We start from the raw sequence: 17,907 nt of genomic DNA, 5'->3' as shown, positions 1-17,907 counted from the left end.
TCTTCTTACCATCTCTAGTCTCTTTCTTTTTCAAACAAGAGCAGAGCAGACAGGGCAGAGGGACAAAACACAGCTATGAAGAGCCAGATGTGCCATAGGCAAGCTTGGAGGATCTGAAAGAGGCAGCTCTGGGATTAAATACCCTGTGGGAAGCCCTGGGAGACCATGTCGGTCCCTTGCCTGTTGGTAACGTCCAGGCATGGAGGTGTCATTAGAAGTTGTTCTGCTGGCAGTGTGGGAAGAATAGCGCCCTGTACATTTTTAATCTGGTTTTGTAGCATTACGTTTCAGCCCAGAGTGCTGCAAAAGGACTTGCACAGGAGCATCAGTGTCGTACAAATTCCAACAAACCACCTAGGTTGTGGGAAGGACCAATTTTGTGACTGGTTGATTTACAAATCCTTGTTTTTGTTTAATCTCTTTAGAAAAAAATAAATCGATATTACTCCTACTTATTACTAGCTTGGTTAATGTAGTGTAACCCTCACTTTTCTAAATTTCTTACATCTGGATCACTGGGTTATCTGAAATCTTGGTCTGTAATCATAGGTGACACTGAATATATAGTATAAATTTCTACTTGCTCACAATTCAACGCTTAGTAGGAAATTATCTTTTTTGTTGTAGATGTATCTGTAAACCCAGCCAACTCATTTTTCAAGGGCCAAGCATTTAGCTGTTCCAGAAGGACACAGCTTTGCTGATGCCCGCCAGGGTGAGACGCCTGGCTGAAGTCAGCAGCTGGGAACCCATCCACAGCGTTTGGGGTAGCAGCTCTGAGCGCTCCCAGCCCCGCCGAGGAGCAGGATTGATGTTTTTTATCATTCCTACTGATAAAAAGCGGGAAAAATCCTCAAAAACTACGGGATCATTTTATTTGAATAGGGGCACATGCTTGAGTGCAGTCAAGGGACAGCACCATAACAAACTCCCACTCACGCAGAGAGCCCGTGTGACGAACCTTGTGTGCGTGCGTGCTCTTAATCGGCCTCAGCTGTAGGATACAACACGTTAGCTTAAGCTTAATTTTATTAAAGTCTTTTGATGTTGTGCCAAGCCGTTGCTGTTGGCCCTCCTGGCTGCTGTGAATCAGACAAAGCCGTGTTGTCCTCTGCTCTGCACAGGCTTTTTCCAGGGAATAACCTGTCTGAGCTTTCTTGGAAATGGGTTGTGTTACCCCAAGGTGGAGAGTACAAGGTGGCCAGGTACTCACCCTCGGCGCTGAGGACCTTGTGTTAAGGATGGTGCAACCTCTGCACTGCCTCCGAATTTTCATCAGTATTTGGGATTGGGATCAATTGGCATCAATAGTTGGGCGGCAACTCTGCAAAGTACAGAAGATTCAGAATTAATTCTGCGTGCCTCCTTTCCCGGCTCCCGTCTGGGAGAAGGCATGCACAGATAATCTCTTGTTTCCAGGGTAACACCAACTTGTTGATACAATAGCTGTGAACCATTGCACGGCACGAGGTATCTGTTTGTTTACGTCTCTGCCCTATTTATTATTAGATTCCTTGTGGGCTTTTTGGCTTCTGATTTTTGAGTGTTTCTCCTAAACATGACAATAGTTGTCTACATCTAAAACTGGGGTTTGATATGAAGTAGAAGGAGTTCTGGTCAAGCAGCTTTCAGGAAGCAGCATTTAGATAAAAAAAAAAAAAAGAAAAAAGAGATGTGTGTGTAAGATTAGGGCCACTTAAAGATCAGTATCACGGGCACAACAAATCTCAAATCCATATGCCCTTCTCCCTGGCTCATTACTTGCTAAGTGGGCACTACCTAATGTTTCCCAAGGGAGATTTTATGTGGCATGGACGGTATTTTCATCGCCATTCCTTGCAATGTTGTGGACAGTCAACATTAGAGCCCCTGGGCATCTCACAGCACCTCTGCAGAAGGAGGCTTCCGGAGGTAGACTGAGCCTCCCTGTTTATGTTTGCCCTCTGGTACATCTACTTTACTTGAAAGCCATGCTTGTTAGCAGGACAACTTAAAGGATAAATATTGCACCTTGTTTATTCTGTCAAAGATGTGGGCAAGCACAGGTGGCAGTGTCCGTACTGGAGTTGGTAGGAAGGGAGGTGAAGGGGTGGCTGTTCACGTCTGCTTGACACTTAATTCCTACCAGTCCCTCTGGGACCTCTTCCCAGGATTATGTAGCTGTTGGTGAACCTGTCCTGTGTGTTTCCTGGCACGTTCATGGGGAAATCTGATCTTTGGCTTTGGTTTCACCACCTTGTTTTTACATTCATTGTGTACAAGCCATCGTAAAACTTCAAACTGTCACAATACTCTTAGTGCAAGGTAGACCAGAAGTCCGGCTTGGAGAACCCCAGGTTTGACAGCTCAGACTTCCATGTGCTGTCTCAAAGCATTAACTTGTTCCTTAGAAATGACGGGGCCATTTTTTCTTTATTTATTTTCCCAAAATACAGGATATTCCAACCCAGTGACTCTTAGTTTGGCAAGGTCATGGACAACTCCAGGCTGACTTTTGCTCCAAGCAGTATTGCTCAGCTTTGGAGTTACCGGTGCAGCTGCAAAGCAGAATACAGATGTAGGATGATTGCTGCCTCTCCTATGACGATTCTGCTAAAATTTTGCAGGCAGTAGAGAAAAGTACTGTACAGCATTTAGATTTTGTCGTATTTCCATTAGGATGATGTGCTTTCAAACCAAGAAAACACCTGCTCCTTTCCAAACTTGGATTTCCTATAGTACTGTTAAGAGCTGCACAGGCAACAAAGATAAACACTAAAATATTCTGAAAGTTTCCTTCCTTATGGATGCAGGGTGAGATTTCCCCAGAGGATTGTAAAAGACAGGGAGAAATAAAGTACTTTCAGAAATAGAAGTTTTATTGAACTATGTCTTGGTATGTTCGTAAACTTTGTTAATGAGCAAGTACAGGACTTTTGGTTGGTACTGGGGCCACGTGGCAGCAATTACCCTTCGGTATCTTCTAAGCTATCTGCCTTGCTTCATCTCATCGGGATAGGGAAATATCCAGATAACCTGTCGTTGTTAGTACTGTCAGATACTTATATCTCCTTGGCATAATCGGCCTCCTTGGATATCGATGATTCATTTTCTGCATGCTGGAAAATCATGCATAAAAATGGATTTACATAAACAAGTCTTTGCCGTCTGAGTGTTACGGGGCCGTTGGCAAACGCTGTTTCTGAATGTGCTGTCTGGGCCGGTCAGAGCAGATTCCCAAAGCTCAGCTCCAGCTTCATCTATATTGTTCTCCTGCACTGAAGCGTGAAGCAGTGAAGTTTGATTCCCTGAAGATTTGTGTGCACCGTGCACTACTCACAGCCACAGGAGCTGGGGCCATTGCCTCTCTGAAAGGATATGGGGCTATGTTGAAAATCAACGAAGACATTAATTTCCACGTTCTCCTTTATTCATCCATATTTGGAATATGTAGGAACTTAATTTTTTTGATATCTCTACTCTTCTGCCAAAGTTGGTTGAAGTCCACCCGGTGGGTCAGAAATTACCAAGGGCTGGCAAACTGGGATGGAGAGCCATTGCCTCACTGCCTTTGGAAAACAGGCTAAAAATAGGTCTAAAAGGCACCTCCAAAACTTATGGAATTCATCTCTCTGTCCCAGGGCAGGATATGCTGCCTGTACTGTCTGATCAGCTTTAGCAGATATTTTTTTAACCTGTTCTTAAAAATCCCCAGTCGCATGCTCCCCAGGGAATCAACACCATTGCTTAACGTCCTTACGGGTATGGACTATGTCCTAATAACTAAGTCTTCCAGGCTGCAATTTTAACCTGCTACGCTGGAAGTTTTATACCTCTAATTCCTCCTGAAGGTAACGAGACTGTTCAGATGGGGAAAGGTTTCAGAAGCAGGCTGTGGAAAGCATGTAGCTAGGTACGTAATGATCGAACATGAATACCCACCTCTGAGTTTCTCTGCATTTTTTTTTGCGGTCAAGGGTAGTGCCAAATCCAGAGGAATTCCTATTAATACCAGGATCTAGTTAGAAAGAGTGAAAACCCTACTTCCAGGCTGATATAGCTTTCCACCTCCTTGGGGGGGGGCTGTGCTCCTGAAGAGCAGGTCTGATCCTCTCAGTAGGAGGGCTGCTTTACCCGCATCCCATCAGCTGGTGTTACTGATTCTCCACAGAAACTGGAGTATTCCCTCTGTGTGAGGTCTTTCGAGGCTTTGACATCTCTGCTGAGAACAAGCTTTTAGAGTGAGCAGCCCGGTTTGGCCAACCCCGAAAATCTTCTCCCTACCTTTGCAAAAAGGTCAGTCCAAACTGAGCCTAAAGCCCCTGACTTTGTGGTTTTTCCATCTTGGCATCTTAACTCTGCTGAATTATTCAGATGATTTCCATCACAGAAAAGCCAAGATGACAGGCGCTCATTCCTGCTGCGTGCAAGTCACCCACCAAGGAGAGCTCTGCCCAGAAGTTTAGAGGCTCAGAGTCCCCATGTCCCCATCCCTGCTGTTCATCATCATAGAATCACAGAATCATTTAGGTTGGAAAAGACCCTTGGGATCATCAAGTCCAACCAACCCCACTCTACAAAGTTCTCCCTTACACCATATCCCCCAACACCACATCTAAACGAGTCTTAAACACATCCAGGGATGGTGACTCCACCACTTCCCTGGGCAGCCTATTCCAGTGTCTAACCACTCTTTCTGTGAAGAATTTTTTCCTAATGTCCAGCCTAAACCTACCCTGCTGCAGCTTGAACCCATTCCCTCTTGTTCTATGGCTAATTACCTGTGAGAAGAGACCAGCACCAACCTCTCTACAACGTCCTTTCAAGTAGTTGTAGAGAGTGATGATGTCTCCCCTCAGCCTCCTCTTCCTCAAACTAAACAGTCCCAGCTCCTTCAGTCGCTCCTCATAAGATTTATTCTCCAGGCCCTTCACCAGCTTCGTTGCCCTCCTCTGCACTTGATATCAGCTCTCCCTTGCCACACGCAAGCGCCTTATAGCCCTGTGATGGCTTGGTGGGCAGCTCCAACAGGCAGGTAGGTACATACCTGCCGTAAAATCTGCAGAAGTTTTTATTATTATTTAATTGTGATTTTGCCTTTCACCTGTATGTTTTGCAAATAAGTAAGCAAAGCGCCAAGTCGTGATTAAGTGCTGAATTCCCGTTGTTTTTTCAAAGCCCAATGCCTGAGCGCACTCTGAGAGCAGCCGAGCATGGACGGGGTGCGCAAGTGACATTTCAATGAAAATATTCAGGCTCCAAGAAAAACAACAGACAATGGAGGGAAGTGCCGTGTTTGCCAGGTTCCTTAAGGAGCCTAGCAAGGACGCGCTGTGTTACAAAACAGCGATACGCACGCCAAGCCGCTATCACATCAGGATGCTAATTAAAGCAAAACATAGATCTGCCACACCGCATTCCTTCGATGAGATTTATTCCCATACTTGTTTTTTTATGCCTGTAAAGCATTGTGCCGAAGACAGAAGGAAATATCTCTGCATTCACAATGGGATTTATACGAATGATAAAAGCAAGATGCATTCTTCAGAAGTGGAAAATGTCCAAGCACCTGAGAGAAGCCCCTCAGCATCACCTTTTTCTACGGATGGTGTTGTTTATCATTATTAGTAATAACAGTAATGGTAACAGGAGAAACAACACCAGTAATGAAGAGCACTGGAACTGATGACTGTGGGACGGGGGATTCAGTTTGGTTCATGGTACGGGATGGGAGATCGCGCCCATAACTCTGCTCTTCTTTATTTCCAATACTCATGGCTTAGATGAGGGATCTCAAAAGGGCCAGCCCAAAGTAGTGCCCGGCACCCTTTGAAAATACCCTGGCTCTATGTCGAAAGCCTTGGATCCCATGCTTCCAGCACCTCCTCGTGCTGCACAGGAATAAGATGTGTGGTAGATGTGTGTGGCAGATGGATCTCATGGGGTTTATTGGCTAGGATACTTAATGGATGGGCCAGGGAAAGACCTGTTCCCAATTCCTGGTCAAGCAAATATACATGAATTTTAGATTAATCAGTTATTGGATAAATTGTTCATTTGTTTGTTGTTTTGTGGGGTTTTTTGGCGCAAATGCTACTTAAGAATTGCAGCGCCAGGAAGGCTGATGCATATCTAGGCATGCCAGGAAGGAGCCTGCGAGGTGCCAAGGGAGCTTTGCTCCAACTTTGGCGCAGCTGAGCAGAGACCTAGGGGCTGTAGTTAGGCAGGACTTAATTTCCTCACAATTTGTGGGTTGAAGCATCAGTGATTTGGGCAAAGCAGCCTTCAGGAGTCTGCAGCGGAACAAGAAACAGCAGTAACTGCGCCCTGTGGTTGAAAAAAGCCTTTTTCTGCTTCTGTGGACAAGAGTTTTTTGAACTGGGGGGAGGGTGCCGTAGAATGCACAGCTCTCCAGGGTTGGATCCAGCTGGTGAACGTGGAAAGCAAAGTGGGACAGCAGCAACAGGGTTGAGTATGTGCGACACGACTGGGAGCATCAGACCGCAATCGTGGGAGAAGCGCTTAGGAAAATGAATCCTGGGCCTATCACAGCCTTCAGTATGGACATATTGCAGACGTGGGCCCAAACTGCAGAGCTGGCATGTTAGATTTTGAAATCACCCTTATCATTTGGGCATGTGCGATACAGGTTTTGGTTCCAGCCTGTTTCCAGTGCTTAACGCAGTCAGGGCATGGTTTATCAGTATAGCTCAAAAAAAAAGATATCTTAAGAAAAAATCATGCCTTATCAAAATCTTCGAAAGTGTATTGACTGAACAATGCAGGTCACCCTGTTAAAGACTAAAGGAGTTAATCTCACTGTACTTTGGTACTTTCCCACTAAAGCTTTGCAAGCTGCTGACTACATAATAAACTGACCCCTGGCATCATGCCCTTGGGAACTGGGTAGTAGCTATTAATCTAGCATCAATTTCACATCTTTTTCTTTGGAGAAAAAAGGTTATTGCATCATTTGGGTTGTGCCGGTGAGTGTTCAATAGGAAGGAGTATCTCCCCTTTTCCAGTGGCTGACAGGTTATAAGTAGACTAGAAATTATTAATGTCAGGGTAGAGATCAGGGCATGGGCACATTTGTTGGTAACAGATTAATAGACCACAGAGTGATTCTTCAGGATGACTTTTAGATACCTGTAATTGTGAGGATTGTGTATGACCCCAAAAGTGTTGATATGTGCTCGTTGGATGGTACTAGCTGCCCTTAGCACCTTGGGTTTTCTTCTGCTTTTTTTTTCTGGCCATGGAAGGACTTCCAGTAGCTCCTATCCCCATGCCCCCTCCAAACACAGCACCTTCTCCTAGGAACGGCCCTGAACAGCAGCCCTGTTGTTTCCTTGTGCTGTTTTCTGGGTAAAGGCTTCAGCCATGGCTAGGAGCAGGCATTTTACAGCCTGCGGGCATCAGTCTACCCTTCCTACAGCAGCACAGGAATGGTGAGAATCTTCTGTATCCTGGGAAGTATAAAAGACTTTCTCGTGAAGATTTCTAAAAGCACTTATAGGCAGTCACCTTCAACAGGTGTAGACGATTGTGAACATCTTTGCTCCTAAGTTTGCACTCGTTGTTAGCTTAGTCTGAATTGTCCCATAATGGACTCATTAGCAAGGGAGCACTGAGGGTTGTTTTTTTTTAATCAAAGTGCTGTGCTACGTGTGATGGAAAGTGGTTTTTTTCCCCCCTGTAGCCTTGGGAATAAAGAGATAATTGAGAAACATTTCCACATTTTCAGTGAATAGACAGCATTATAATGTTGTTTGTTTTTACAGAGATGTGAACAGTTCAGATGAAAATGGATTTTTTTCTTTAAGATATTGATTGTTGCAAAGCTGCTATTGTCAATAAGGGAAAGAAGAGGTTTGGCCAAAATTCCAAATAAACCTTCTTCTAATGTTATTATTCTTTGAAGTTACAGAAAGATTCGAAGGGCTCATAAATCAGACAAGAGTATCTGATTATTTTCCTATACTGGTGAGTGCAGTAAACAAGGACTTTCTGAGGGTTATTTGCTGTAACGTCTGTTCCCCAGCAAGGGCCAGTACCAAATCCTTGGGATGAGAGTAGGTGACTTGATTGGTTTTTTACAGCAAATTTTGGCATCATCAGCTTGAGTTTCTTCCTTCAGCCCACCAGCAGTTCCCTCGCTAAATCCCCAGTTAAGGCTCCCTGTTGCAGGTGGGCACGGGGGCGTATGTGCCCATATTGAGTAGCTTGGTCTGGTGTAGGCAATTCACAGGGCAGCAATATATATCTGCCCGTAATCCTGTATAATATCACTGCTTCCCCGAGAGCAGGAGCGGGGCCTTTCTCTCCAAACAGCAGGCAGGTGGCTATTTAGAGCTCTAGCAATTTTCTCCCCGTTTTGTTGGCTTTGGATAACCATCTCCTTCCTTTCATGCCTTGCCCAGAAGTTTCATTGCCGCTTACTTGATGTTCGCGTAGTCACTGAATGAGTCTTTTACATTTAGTTCTGCATCTCTCAGTACCTAGTAATTTACGCCGTGGTGCACTAAAATCAATTAAATAGCTGGTGTTTGCTTCAGGAGGAAGGGGCTTTGCAGCAAGGTGGGTAATAAATGTTAAATCCATATATGCCACAGTATGAGAATTCATTATGATACGGTCGGATCCCTCTCAAACATGACGTGGAGGCACTCTGATTAAATGGTTACACTCATTCAAACAGAAAAGGGCTTTCATAACAACCTGGAAAGCTTCGAAGTGAAATAACACAGCATTGAAGCAACAGGCAAAATTAACGTTGGTGTTCACAAGTCCGTTCTTTTACATGCTGAAACCATTATTAAAAGTTGGATTTCCCTCTTGAGTTTTCTTCTGGAGGAAATTGTACAGACTGTGGCGAAGGGGACAGTAGTAGGATCAGAAGTGTTGTGGGATGCAGATCAGTGCATCCCAGAAGACATTTAATGATTTTGCGGGGAAAAAAATAGGCTCAATTTCCCAACCATGCTCATATCTCAGCTCCGACCTGTCTTCGAGGTAGTATAGACAGGTAGGTTACTCTGCTCAAGAGTCTGCATGCGATTCCAGAGTCAGTGTTACACTAACTTGCAGTTGTATTTTTATTGTATTATCAAGAGACTCTGTGTACAACTTCTAGAAGAACCCATTAATCAAGGTGATGATGAGGCATTATCAGCCCATTCATATTCATGCTGAAAGAAAAGATCTCTTGCTTTGCATTTTGGCTGGTACTTGCCCCAAAAACTCTACATAGGGCGTATTTTTAAAGCCAGGGAGATTCATATAGATATCTGTGACTGGTCTGGGGGCCAAGGCTCTGAAAAGGATTATGTAAAACCTAGAATTTTTAATCGAAATACAAGTCGCTGTTTGAAATCCTGTTTTGACTTCCTTTTGTAGTGCTGTGGTTACCTCTTCTTACAGACACTATTTTCATAGGACTGCAGAAGTTCTTGCCATAGTTTTCTGCTTTAAACATTCTCCCTGGAAAATTATTCAATGGAAAATAAATCTAGACAGTTTGGGGTTTTTCTTTTTTCTGAAACAGTGGTTAGGTCTGCTCTAGCCAAACTTTTACTTTTTTAAGCATTTTATAGAAAAAGAAAATACTGCTGCTGGTGAAGCCTTTCTTTGATGCATTTATAGAACATGTGCTCATTTTATTCTGATTCATGCCACATGGTTATGTCTTTGCCTGTAAAGGCCATTTTTTCCCTTAAATTGGAGGAAAAGTGTGTTCAAAGACCCAAATACTTATGTCGTCTTTTCCCTTCTTCTCCAAGTCCAAATTCCCATTTGGGGCTGTGTGATCCTGGCTTAGCCGTGAAAAATTTTCTGTGCTAAAGTCCTGAAAATGCTTTGGAGGAGTTTGGTGTTTATTCTGTCTGGTTATTCTGTTCATTTGTAGCATTTAACCACTCTGTAATTCTATTTTCTTCACCCCTCATTGATGGCACTCTAAGGAGCACTGACATCTTTGGGTGAGAGGAATTGGAGCCTTTAAATGTCCGTGTATCCCCGAGGGAAGAAGATACCCCTCCCCAAAATGCATTGTAATAAAAAAGGAAGTCAGAAAGGCCATTTGAAATCCACTGAAAGAGAGCTGAGATTTTAAGACCTACGTAAGCATACAAAGAGACAGCATTACTAAAAACTGGGGTTTGCGTTCTTAACGTTAAAAGCCAGTTAGCAAAATACAACTCATCCAACTGTTCATCTCTGCCTTAGGGATTTTACCATTAAAACTCTGCCTTGAGTCTCTTACAGCTCCAGAAAAGGGTTATTCGTTCAGGAGAAAACAGAGCCAAGCGTCCATCCTGCCGTCGTTATGAAGCCTCTGCTCATGATGGTGGTGTTTTATATGCTCAGCCCTAAAGTTCACGGTCACCCTGTTGCAAAATATTACCCAGCGCCACTGGACAGGAGATGTGTAAACATAATTAAGCGATACTGAGCAGAGAAGAGGGAAATTACCTGGCTTCGAATGCTCACCAGGCTTATCTCCAGGGATATTTATCTCATCGCAGCCCAGAGTCTTTTCCATTGATTAAGGCTTGTATCCCTGTAAGCACGGGGCAGGACCGTTTGCAGAAAGTGCTTCTGAAAATGCTGCAAACGCTCTGCCAGGAGCTTTTAAATCTGCTCTTTTCAGATGGTTTCACGGCTGGATTTGCTGTATAAAGGGTTTGCTTCACTTTGGTGCTGTCTTGCCTAGTTTGAAGGGTGGTGAGGGAAATGCAGGTGAGATTTCTGTCATTGAAGATGGGGTCATACTCTACACCAGATGAAATATATTTTAAAAAGCAAGTTCCCTAGGGAAAGGCATTTCATGTTGCACCCTCTTTCCCCCAGGAACTCAACGTGGTTGTAGTTGGAGTCCCTTCCCTTGCCATTGAGATGTGGCCACTTTCAAGAGAGCCACGGCAGCTCCTAGAAAGAGCATATGGGAACATTTTGGGGAGAGATCATTTTTCTGCTGTGGGGGGGGATTTACTTTATCCTGGAGTGGGAGCGAGTAGTGCTGCCTACAGGCAGGAGCAGGCAGGAGCAGGCAGGGCTGCTGCCGGCAGCGCTTCCCACTGAGCTGGAGAGAGACGCTGCCGAACAGTCTCTCCTTTAATGCTGCCCCTACCTGAGCTGAATTAACTCGAGAAATTTGCTGGTGCATTTATGGCTGTACATGTTCAGAAGTTCAGCGTAGAAAGGCAACTGTTTGCACAACAGCACAGGCAAAAAGCAAAGCGGGAGGAAAAGGAAAAAAAAATAAAATAACTGTCGTAGCTGCTGTCTGGGCATTTAGCTGAAGGTCTAGAGCTGCTTTCTGGCCTGAGTATCCTTTTCCTTGGAGTATGCTGTTAAATGTGACCAGGTGACAGTCACTTAATAGGTTACCACGTGAGGCAGAGCTTCTTTCCTGACCTCGCGTCTGCTCTCAGCCCACTCCCCTTGCGCGTATCTTCATCCACAGTGTTCTCCTGCACAAGGAGTTTTGCTGCAGATTTCCCTTGTCACACAGGTGGGTGTACCGCTCTCCAGAACTGCAGCAGGATGTTGTGCCGGAGATGTGCCAGAGACATCCCAGAGGGGACTGTACGTGATACTCCTGTAGGTCACCTAAAGCTGGTCTGTAGGTCACAACCCCTTGGATGCTGTGGGAGGCAGAGACAGGTATATTTTATTGCTTGGTTGCTTTTCCTGTTGTGTGACAGCCTCTGGCAAGGCAAAAAAGCCTCTGGATGGGGCTTTGAGCAGCCTGGTCTAGTGGGAGGTGTCCCTGCCCATGGCAGGGGGGTTGGAACTAGGTGGACTTTAGGGTGTCTTCCAATCCAAACCATTCTGTGATTCTATGATTCTATGAAATGACATAATGGCGTGCCTCTAATGTCATGAAGGATCACTGCAAATACCTGCTGGCTGTTAATGAGTCAGTCTGGCCTTAAATTTCAGTCCCCGTCTGTGTGCGCTGCCGGCACAGCCCCTGGAGCAGGGGCTCCTGCTGCCACCGCAGGGACAGTGGCAGAGGAGACAGCTCACGGCTCGAAAGAGGAGGAGGGAAAAGCAGAAGCTGAGCCATATGGTGGAAAAAGTAGAAGCAGACACAGTATCTCAGTGGTAGGTGCTCATTAGACTGTCTCTGATGTGCCGGGAAGACAGAGTGTATTCTGCTGGAGGAATTGCGATGCCCTTCTCAGAAGCTCAAAAATGTAGCGGTGCAGAATGAGTAAGGGACGGGTCTCTTTATCTGTGGAAAAATATTCTAGCCTGTTTACCAGCAATGTGTAACAGGGACCAGAGGCTGCTGCCCTCCAGAGTCCTGCAAGGATGGTTTTGTGGTTAGAGCACACAGGTCTAAAAGTCTTGAGCTCTTGACTTACTCTGTCATTGATTTACACTGTGGTGTCTTGTAATTTCCCTGCCCACGGAAAGGGAATACTTTCCTAATTAATTCTGGGTACGATTAATTGTTTGGTTGGTTTTTTTTTTCCTCGAGTCAATGCTTCATGCAGTAAGTTGTTAAAAAAAAAAAAAAAGAGAGAGTACTGGAATCTGGCCTCTGGCGTTGTCTACCAGGGAGCACTGTGGTTCATCTGGGAATGAGCAGAAGTGAATGGGTTGGTTTGCTGGAACCTATTGACTAGTTTGAAAAACATATTCAGGTATGCCTTGATCCCCTCCGATGTCTCCCTAGGTACTCCATGCTGTACAGTCTCTGTGCAGTGGCTTTATCCCTCCACCCTATGCACGCCTGTGCAGAGACCTACACAGAACATAGCCCAGGCTGCCTGGTGACCCGCTGTAACAGCACGGCCAGTGATAGGCATCATCATTTAATAGACTTATTTATCCTTATGGCGCAGATGTGTGGAAACCTAAAGCAGCAGAGGTATAACATCCAAAGTTAAAAACCCACTCGCGTAGAGCCAGGCTTTCACCTACTGTGCGCAGAAGAGGATGCAGCCAAATGCATCATACCAATGATGGAGGGGAACAAAAAGGCAGCAATTAAAACTTGATAAGGGAGAACTATAAAGCAGCGGTTTGAACCCAGGCTGGATAGAAACTGAGCAGCAGTATCCAGAATTTGCATATCTGTTTCTTTATGCTGCGGGTAGCTAGAAACGGTTTTTGCAAATAAGGGGATGAAGGAGCACTCTGCCCAAGCGCACGACACAGTGGGCTGGCTAATCGCCTCCCTCGATTTTGGAGACCACGACTCATGCTCCCCCTGCCCAGAGAGAGTGCAGTGTGGTTGGATCTCCAGGGGGTCGAGGTGGGGTGGGTGATGCGGGAGCCCCTAGTGGGACCAGGCTCCTTCCAGGTCAGAAAGACAGACGGGCTGGGTCTTCCCCATGTCTCAAAGAAGTGAGCTCAAAGTGATGGATGCCCCAGGATGCATTGCAATAACAAGATAACTAGTAATCGTCTCTGTGTTTGAAATACTTATTGTCCTGAGTAAGAAACACCAAAGAAGAGCCTTTGGAGAAGGATTTTTGGGGGCATGAGGGCCTTAGACTTCCTATGCAAGCCTTCAGACCCACTGACCCTGCTGGAAACGTCGTCTGGATGTGCTTGGGCATCTTACTCCCGCTCTGGGAGGTGGCTATGAATGACCTTTTTGACTGCATCTCTATTACTACATAAAAAACTCTGTATCGGTGCTGTCCCTTGAGCTGGCACTGGCCAGGAGGATGGCTGGCTCTGGGTGAACCGGCCCGAGGGAGTGTGCCAGCAGCCCCGACAGCGTGGGCGATTGCGGGGCAGTGCCTTGTTCCTGTTCAGGGACAGAACGTGCCTCCATGCCTCTGCTCCTCCTTTGGGAAGTGGAAGTGGAAACAACAGCCCTTTCTGCCATATGTGAATGTTGTGAGGATAAACGTGTTAAACTCTATGAAGTTTTGAGATAATAATATCAGTTTAGGCATGTCAGTGCCTCAGACAAATACATTGTGCAAATGCCAAGTGGTTTAAAGTACAACTTTTGGCACACTGCTGTTGCTTAAAGGCCAGTTTAGTTTGATTTAAAAGGGTTTCTCAAAATAACTAGTCTGAATCCTGCTCCCTCTGTGCAAAAAAAACCCCTGCACATTGTCACCAAAAAGCCATTAAAATAGAAAAGCAAAGCAGCTAAAAGATTTCTCCTGGTTTGACTTTTTAGGTTTCAGAGCGGGACGTGTCAGTTCATCCGTTAAGAATCATTGTTCTGGCGCTGGTACCGCTGCCCATCGCCCTGCAGCACAAATCCCTGCGGCAAGAGCTGCTCCCTGCCACTCTTTTTTCCAGAGCTTTCTGACACAATTCAAACTTCAGTCTGTCCACAGTCCCACCACTGGCATGAACACGAGGGTTTTAAAAGTGGTTTGCAGAGTTATATGCTGCAACCTAATTCCCGCCTGGGGATGTCAGCCCTTATTTGGCCACAGGTGATTAAGTCTGTCCCAAATGCGGGACGAGGAAAAGAAGAAACGGAAGAGGGAACCTAAACTAGCAGCAGGAGAATTGACTCTACGGCAGGAGAATTCACTCTGTCTTCAAGGCACTCTCTTGTGTACCCTCGGTCATGCACATACCCCGCCACGTGGCTGTTAGCACATGATTTACTTTCTTGCTGTTTACTTAATCTATAGCCTCTTGGTAGTAAATTATGTTCATGGCCTCTGGGTCCTGGGCCTGTTGAATAGTTATTTGCAAGGCGAAGGAAACACGTACTGTTTTTATTCTGTTTGGACTTTGAATGCATAAATTAGTCCTTTTTCAGTCTGAACACGTAAGTGCCCTTTAGAATGTGAATGTTAACATTGCTTTCAGAAAACATATTTTCTTTCCAATGCGTTCCTTCTTGTGTAATGACCCATTTTGGAGAATTCAGCGTTATTTATGTTTTTCAGAGAAATTCCTAAAACAAAAGGTATCCTACTTTCCTTCATGTTGAATTTGGACTCAGTAGATAGCATCAGATTCCAGGGCAGCTCTGTCTTGTACAATTAACCCGTGCAGCCTTTGCTTTGTAAAACTCGTTGGTCCAGAGAGGTGGAAAGCAAACACAATTGCTTGTAAGGTTTTGCTGCTAGTGACACGTTCTAAATTTCTTCTAAAAATTCCAAAACTTTATTTTCTGATAAATCATAGAATCACAGAAGGGTTTGGGTCAGAAGGAACCTTTTAAAGCTCATCTAGTTCCACCCCCCTGCCCTGGGCAGGGACACCTCCCACTAGACCAGGCTGCTCAAAGCCCCATCCAGCCTGGCCTTGAACACCTCCAGGGATGGGGCAGCCACAGCTTCTCTGGGCAACCCGGGCCAGTGTCTCACCACCCTCACAGTAAAGAATTTTTTTCCTGATATCCAATCTAAGTCTCCCCTCTTTCAGCTTAAAACTGTTGGCCACTGTCCTGTCACCACAGGCTCTGGTAAAAAGTCTATCTTTCTTATAAGCCCTCTTTATATATTGAAAGACCTCAATAAGGTTTCTCCGGAGCGTTCTCTTCTCCAGGCTGAACAACCCCAACTCTCTCAGCCTGTCCTCACAGGAGAGCTGCTCCAGCCCTCTGATCACTTTTGTGACCCTCCTCTGGAACCACTCTAACAGGTCCGTGTCTTTCCTATGTTGGGGTCCCCAGAGCTGGATGCAGTACTCCAGGTGAGGTCTCACCACAGCAGAATAGAAGGGCAGAATCACCTCCCTCGATCTGCTGGCCATGCTTCTTTTGATGTAGCCCAGGTTACGGTTGGCTTTCCGGGCTGTGAGCGCACATTGCTGGCTCATGTCCGGCTTTTCATCCACCAGTACTCCCAAGTCCATTTGTGTTGGTGAGCAATACTTCTCCTCTGGTTGGACCTGGATTAAAAAATTATCCTCAATGCGCTCCAAGAGTCTTCTGGACTGCTTACAGCTTTCTGGCTGCTTTTGCAGCGGATGTCAGGGTGGTTGAAGTCCCCCAGCAGGATCAGAGCCTGCGAGCGTGGTGCATCCTGTAGTTGAAGTAAGGACCCTTCATCAACATCCTCCTCTTGATCAGGCTGTCTGCAGTAAACACAAACCAAGCCAACAGGTTTCCTTTGTTGGCTTGGCCTGTCCATCACTGTTTTTCAAAGACGGCTCTGCGCAATCGCTCCATTATTTTTTTTTACATAGAGGGCAACCCCACTACCTCTCCTTCCTTGCCTGTCTACCTATATAAATGGTGGATAATAAAGTTTGTAACAGAAAGATCCCACTTCAGACACAAAGAACCAAAGTTTAACCAGCATCAGCAGCTAAATTTAACATAATGAGACTTGTCCAAGGTTCCTTCACCAGTTATTTCCTTTACTGGAGCAAAACCTTTGCACCCTGGCTGGGCCACGGGATCTGCCTGTTCTCGGAATTCCTCTGACATACATGACATATACAAGATTTCCCTTTTAAGCCCAGTCTCTTAATTACTTGTCTGGGTGTGTGGTGGGGACTTTGCCTTGGCTCCCACAGAGAGGCGATGCGATGGTGTCAAGCCACGCAGGGCGTTTCAGCCAGGCTTCTGCCGATGAATCATCTGAAGGACTGTTTTTGAAAGATTGGACCCTTGCATTTGATTCACTCTCCTTGGCGAGCTGAAAATAGTGTGCATTGTTCTCATAATCCTTACCAAATTGAAAACTGCTATAAATTGAATACTTTTTAATCTTTACCTACAGCAAGAAAATAAGCTAATTCAGTTATCCCTGCAGTTACTTAGCTAATGTTAATTAACTGAGATTTTGATGGCTTTGGTTTTTTCAGCAGTTTTCTAAACATTTCACTTATCATTTCAGTGAGTCCTTTACGAATCTGAGGCATAGTGAATAGACTCGTTTTCTACTGTGTGCGTTATTAAGTCAAAGGAACGTGTAAAAATGTAACTGTCCAGGAAAAAAAGACCCACTCCCACAATCTCATTAATCCTAGATTATCAAGGTTTGTAATACCCTGGATATGTTTTTTGCAGGGAAGTTGTTTATAGGAAGTTGTCATAGGAACGAAAATAAATTCAGGTGACATTGAGAAGTGGTACTGCACATTGGTGCTACCTCACATTGGTGCAGTTGTAGAGTACATACAGGACAGAGACTACAGACCCACCAGACCTAACAATTATGCCCAAAAACTGATCTGGAGGATGGTGGATTCCAGCTTTGGCTGGTTTGATTACTATTTTGAGCTGCACTTGCTTTATTTCCCCTGAAATCTGCTCCTTCTCAGTTGGGTTACAAGCAATTTGGTGAATGAATTACGTGTGGTCAGATAGGTTGGCTGAAAGCCCTAGGTAGATAACTTCAGACTGATACTAATTGCTTAAAGGTTTAAAGGCTGTAGTACAACTAGGAAGATCGTCTCTCAAATGACCAGCACAAGCGACCACACATGTTGTGCGATGCAGAGGAAGCACCATGTCTGCATAATGACAAATTTTGCCCTCAAAAACTAGGGAATGGTTGTTTTTTATGGCAATTCTGTGGCTATAGCGATCCAGTGCTTACCACCAGTTTGCGAAGGGGTTACAGATGTGTCTAGAAACCCTGTTGGCCCAGTGATTTCTGCCCTGATCTGTCTCCTGCGCTCAACTGCATCGAGCAAGGTTTTCCTCTCCTGTCAAGACTGCGTTAAGCAATGGACTGATGAAAATTAACAACCATCAAACCATCTGGGACCGTTAGATAATCTCATTTCACATGCAATAAGGAATGCCCTGCTCCTTTTACTATACAAACCAAATGCCTCAAAGGGATCTTCAAGGACTGCATGGGGAGACTGGAAGCAAGACAGGGAACAAACAGGACTAGCGGGATGAGGATAGGGGCGAGCAGCAGTGATCTGCCTTCTGTGCCCACCGGGGAGTAGGTGTTGGCTCTATCGCTCCCTGGGTGTCCATGCTCACATCTAGGGGCACAACGTGCTTTTGCTGAATTTGGCTAG

The 17,907-nt window shown here is 45.3% G+C and overlaps 1 protein-coding gene across 3 annotated transcripts in view; it reads left to right on the top strand.

The window, feature by feature from the left end:
- The window catches only part of CAMK1D (calcium/calmodulin dependent protein kinase ID), a 235,676-nt gene that overhangs the window by 142,355 nt on the left and 75,414 nt on the right, over nucleotides 1-17,907 (top strand). The window lies entirely within an intron of this gene.

This window comes from Chroicocephalus ridibundus, chromosome 1, assembly GCF_963924245.1.
Source record: "Chroicocephalus ridibundus chromosome 1, bChrRid1.1, whole genome shotgun sequence".
NCBI lineage: Eukaryota > Metazoa > Chordata > Aves > Charadriiformes > Laridae > Chroicocephalus > Chroicocephalus ridibundus.
Note: the sequence above shows the minus strand (reverse complement) of the source record. Positions and strands in the feature narration are given on the sequence as shown.